This window comes from Octopus bimaculoides, chromosome 24 (assembly GCF_001194135.2).
Source record: "Octopus bimaculoides isolate UCB-OBI-ISO-001 chromosome 24, ASM119413v2, whole genome shotgun sequence".
In the NCBI taxonomy this organism is placed as follows: domain Eukaryota; kingdom Metazoa; phylum Mollusca; class Cephalopoda; order Octopoda; family Octopodidae; genus Octopus; species Octopus bimaculoides.
This window is the reverse complement of record NC_069004.1, coordinates 20,338,327-20,344,076: the sequence shown is the minus strand read 5'-3', so window position 1 is coordinate 20,344,076 and position 5,750 is coordinate 20,338,327.

Sequence of the window (5,750 nt, the reverse complement as noted above, 5' to 3'; positions counted from 1 at the left end):
GTGTGTGTGTGTGTGTGTGTGTGTGTGTGTGTGTGTGTGTGTGTGTGTGAGAGAGAGAGAGAGAGAGAGAGAGAGAGAGAGTGTGTGTGTGTGTGTGTGTGTGTGTGAACCGCTTGACAACCGGTTTGGCAAAAGAGAACGATAGAATAAGTGTCAGGCTTTAAAAAGTACTGGGGTCGATTCATTCGACTAAAAATTCTTCAAAGCGGTGACCTAGCATCTAATGATTGAAACAAGTAAAAGATAAAAGGACCAAGTTAATGTTATTAAACACCGCAGTTTGTTCGTCCTTTATTCAAACCTCACAACACTCCCCTCCTTAAGAATCATTGCACTAAAAAAGAACTAGTTTTGTTAACATCAATATTCAAAAAATTTCAGACATCATTTCTTTCTCCTTCTTTCTTGCAGAACCATAGTATCTTCAAGCACTTATTGTTGTCCACTACGAACACACATAAACTTAAATGTTGACCTTGAAAACATTTCGACAAACTGGATTCGTCGGCCGGTATCTGTACCGACCGCACTCGTTTGTGTTTATAGGACATTAACTGTATCTACTGGTAGCCATTGTTAAGCCAAAGCGAAAGATATTGTTAACGAAAGCATAACACTGCCTGTTCTCTGACTTGTTTGAACTGGTAGCAAAATGAACAATGGCTAACTCAAATAAGTATTATTACTTTGAAAGTACGTTCTTGAGCAGGTAAAAATGAATCTGAGATTGACTGGAAACTAATGATACTAATGCAATCATTATTAATGGCCATTTTAATAATAATAATAGTAATAACAATAACAACAACGACGACGACGACGAAGATGATGATTTCTTTTATTTGCCGACGGATAAGGTGGACAACACAAAGACAGAAATAAAGTGTGGTGGTGGTTGGGTTTAAATTGAATGAAATATACACGGTATACAGTGAAAATAAGAGACGTATACATAGGTACCCGCGTAGCTGTGTGGTAAGAAGTTTGCTTTCTGACGACATAGTTCCGGGTTGGGTCCCATTGTGTGACAATTTTGGCCAGTGTCTTCAATTATAGCCTTTTAAGTGGATTTGGTGGAATTGAAAAATAGCTCGTCATATATGTATGTACATACCGATGGATGATGATGACTATCGACTCATTAATCGAGTATGACTTTTCTCAACATCACCACTGACAGTACACGCACATTTCAGTAATATAGAGTAAAATATTTACAGTTTAAAATTACTAGAAGATGGTCAAGATAGTCTATGTGTTATGTGACTGAAAATGATTCTTTTGTTCAGCAAAGGATTTAGAAATTTTCCCACCTAGACAAAATGGAAAAGCTTGATTTTGTAGTGAAGACTGCTGCAAATTGTTATTGTGATATTTCATGAGCCTTCTCAACCCAGATTTACTTCTGCAGTTCCTATAGCAAACAGTGAAAGATAATTCAACAGATTGTAACTATGAAAAGTCTGTAGGGGACCTAAATAAATACTTACGCTTATGACTGACTAGTCCAACTTGGGAGAGACAGATACGGTTGCAAGTATTGCAAGTTAGGAGAGAAGAGGATCGTTGGCCGCTAGCAAACCCTTTCTTGTCTCTCTGTTTATCAGTGCATGTTTCTGTTTATTATCTTCAAACAAAGCAGTACCATCTCGGATTTTTCATCTCCATTTTTGTCGACGCATTTGTGTGTGTGTGTGTGTGTGTGTGTGTGTGTGTGTGTGTGTGTGTGTGTGTGTGTGTGTGTGTGTGTGTGTGTGTGTGTGTGTGTGTGTGTGTGTGTGTGTGTGTGTGTTATCCCACACCACTACTTGACAACCGAGGTCGGTTTGTTTACGAGCCCATAACTTAGTGGTTCGGTAAAAGAGATAAATAGACTATGTACCAGGCTTTAAAATGAAACTAAATATTTGGGTCTATTCGTTCAACTAAAATTCTTCAAGGCGGTGCCCCAGCATGGCCGCAATCTAATGACTGAAACGAGTAAAAGATAAAAGAAATGCTATCGATTCTACTCGAATCGCCCTCTTCAGGATGACCCATCATTGGTTGTTGGGGATTGCCTCCACCCGTCAACTGCTACCTAATTAGTTCATTAATCCGGTCTCTGTAGTCTTTGTGTGCCGGTAAGAACGCGTTCAGCCTCTAGCAATCGGGCCACTGTCTAAATTGACCGAGCAGATCACAAATTTGCGGTCTGTGTACCCGACCAGTTCGAAATATAAACATCCTACACTATCTCTATCCGCTGACTTAATAAATACTCCATCTAGATACGATCTGGATGACCCACTGTGGTTGCTACATGTCTACTCTGTCACATCAGGAAAATCTAGTTAGTACCTGTTAGGCAACTGGAAGTTCCTGAGCAGATTTTCGGGCTTTTGCGTTCCCTTCTGCAATGTCACAAATCGTTCCGTGCATCCAAAATACAATTCCAGCACCACCACCCCTAGTACTAAAGAGCGAGATTTTCCCAGGAATATTTCATAGCCTCTATGGGGACCGTTGCCGTTCACGTCCTGGAACACCAACTTACCGCCAAGAACCATAAAGATTGCCCGTACTTTAAGCTCTAAGAATTTCTGTAATAGCACTGCTACCCTGCCGCCCGATCATCAAAAATAAGCGCCAATGCTTGCGCATCAGAAATCCTTGTCTCGCTGATGGGTACCACCAGCGCTTGGATTAAGACCTATCGAGGCCCTAAGCACTTAAAAGATTTTGGTGCCCCCATAAAATATCATGTAATTCAAAATATAAACAATAATAAACCATAAAATAAATTTTTATTTTTCAAAACGAGACAAAACAGTAAGAGGAAAAATAATGTTTATTTTTGTATACCTCCACTTTATTTATATTTGAAAAGTTTCCTCCTACTTTTTTGAATTGCAAAGTCTTTGATTAGATCCTCAAAATTAGTCTTAGGTAACACATCTGCATCTATATTTAGTAGAGGTAAAGGCATCCCGAATATTATTTCAGCCAATTTAAAGTGATTTCTTTTGTGCCGTAAACAATTTACCATTTCTGTGGTGCCCTCTCCTTCCCCTGATGACCTAAGAAGTGCTTATTTTGCTAAATGGTTAGTCCAGCGCTGGGTACCACTATACGTATGTCAAGCGAACTGAGGTCGTTGAACAAGTGACCATGTTTCTAAGCTAAGCCCAGGTGACACACATTCACACACCCCACACACAGCACAACCATGTTTGTTGGAGAGAGAAAGGAGAGATCACTAACTTTAATTTTCGCGAAGTCCTAATGTTCCTGACCTCTCTTGGGGCGAATGTTTTCTAAAAGGCTCTCATAAAAGTGTTTTGCATAGTCTTTTTTAAAATTCCCACAGTAGCCGAGAATTTTTCCCAAATTGTTTGGTATACGTCTGATGACGTTTTTATTAGTAATCTGTCCGTCGTTTTTTTTGTTTTTTTTTGAGGATTAAATCTTCAAAATCTTTCTTAGTTTCGTTTTTATGATTTGAGTATTTACAACAATGAAGTTGATGGATACTTTTTGTGTAGTTTGCTTTGTTGTACTTTTTGAGTTTCAGTTTTGGTTGTCATTGTGTTTGTGTATTTTCTTCTTGTTGATGATGATGATGATGTTGATATTACTGTTGTTGATGTTGTTATTGGAGTGATTGTGAAATGGGCTGTAATTGTGGTTTCTGTGTTTGTTATTGTTTTTGTGGTATCCTTGCAGTGATGCTCTGTACTCTTCTCTTTCACTTTCCTCCATCGGAGACTATTCGCCATTTTCGGCCCGTTTTTCTTTCATTATGTCATTCTCTTAGGAATCGGTGCGAGATGGTCAAAACTTGTGGTACGTGAGTCATTGTTGTTGTTGCTGTTGTTGTTGGTGATGGTGGTGTCGTATTTTTAGGTAATTCCAACCAATCAACGACGTGTATTCGGTTGATGAAAGCTACTGCTGTTTGCGATAGTAATCTAAGAAGAACAACTTCTGGGTCATCTCTACTAAATGTCACCACTCTGTTCCATTCGTCACTTTTATCCTTCCTTCATTTCTAGTCAGCACCGTCTATTCCTTACCCTTTCCCTCCCTTATACACTATCAACTAGCAATCAGTGAGCGAACTTGTCACTGCCACTACAATGACCGTATTTTCCGGTGTATAAGCCGCTATTTGTTTTGTTTTACCTTCATGTTTCGATAATGTTATTTCTAATCTAATAAAGACTTTTATAATTATTTCTTTATTGCCCACAGGGGGCTAAACATAGAGGGGACAAACAAGATTACATCGACCCCAGTGCGTAACTGGTACTTATTTAATCGACCCCGAAAGGATGAAAGGCAAAGTCGACCTCGGCGGAATTTGAACTCAGAACGTAACAGCAAACAAAATACCGCTAAGCATTTCGCCCGGCGTGCTAACGTTTCTGCCAGTTCGCCGCCTTAATAAAGACTTTTATATTGACGAAATGTGTTTGTTGTTAATTATAGTGAGATAAATCATGACAATAACAATAGTGGTAAAATAAGGCATTTTGAAACTACATATACGTCAACAACAAAAAAGCTAGCTGCGAACTCGTTGCTCTATGGGGTTAATTCTTCGAACAGAGTGGTGAGATTTAGTAGAGATGACCCAGAAGTTGTTCCTCTTCGATTAGCTTCTTCAACCGAATACACGTCGTTGATTGGTTGAAATTATCCAAATACAACTTTAACACGAAATAACTTCTAAAATAGGAAATTATGTCAAAAACGTTCAGAGTAAACCGTGTTCTACGTGAGAAATTCTACCAGTATTCGAAGTTTCAAGCTGCTTAGTTTAAAAAAATCAAAAAAAAAATCTGTGATTGAGATGGAATAGATCCAGGAGAAATAATTCACATTGGTCACAGGAAAAGACGAAAAAAGGTATACTAATACCATACAACATAAATTCTTCATTTACTGAAATATTTAATTGAACTGAAATACTTAAACGAAACCGGCTTTCGATGCCTCAATGAATTTTTCGTGAGGGCATGCGCTGTCCCAGCGCGTCGCTGCATTCACTGTTTGTCGGTATTCCCTACTCCTGATGGAAGACCCCTTTACACCACTCAGATGACAATCCTTCAACCCATTTGAGTAGTCGTTGCTGGTGAGGGTTTTGACATGTCGGTCACTACACCCAAGGGAGTGAATAAATATTATAAATTAAAGAGCACGTGAATGAGCATGTTCTGTGATGTATGCGTCCGACTGTACACATGTGCAGAGCCGGAATTTGTGTGGGTGCCACGGGAGTAATTTCCCTAGGTCACTCTTGACATCGGGACGCCTTTCTATGAAGGATATGGAGCACTCAATGCAGGGGGGGGGGCCTCCCTTTCCAGCAATCTTGCATAAAGAGGTTGTCTTTCAAGTTACAAACATCTTGACTTGTAATGGATTCTCTTTAATGATGAATAACCATAGCGATACCAATTTATTTAAGAAAAGCAATTTGCTACCAGTCCCAAAAGTAGCTACAGAATTTTCCACTTTAGCGACACCAGTCCATATTAGCAATCCCGTCATTTCAGTGGAAATGTACGTATGTATGTATGTATGTATGCATGTATGTATGCATCTGTGTGTGTTGTGTGTGTGTGTGTGTGCGTGATAGAGTTCAAATTTCTTCTTTCAACGCACAACTGAGTAAAGACCTTGGAATGACCACTTGCAAATAAAGGCGCGCGTACGCACGCATGCACGCACGCACGCACGCACGCACGCACACACACACACAG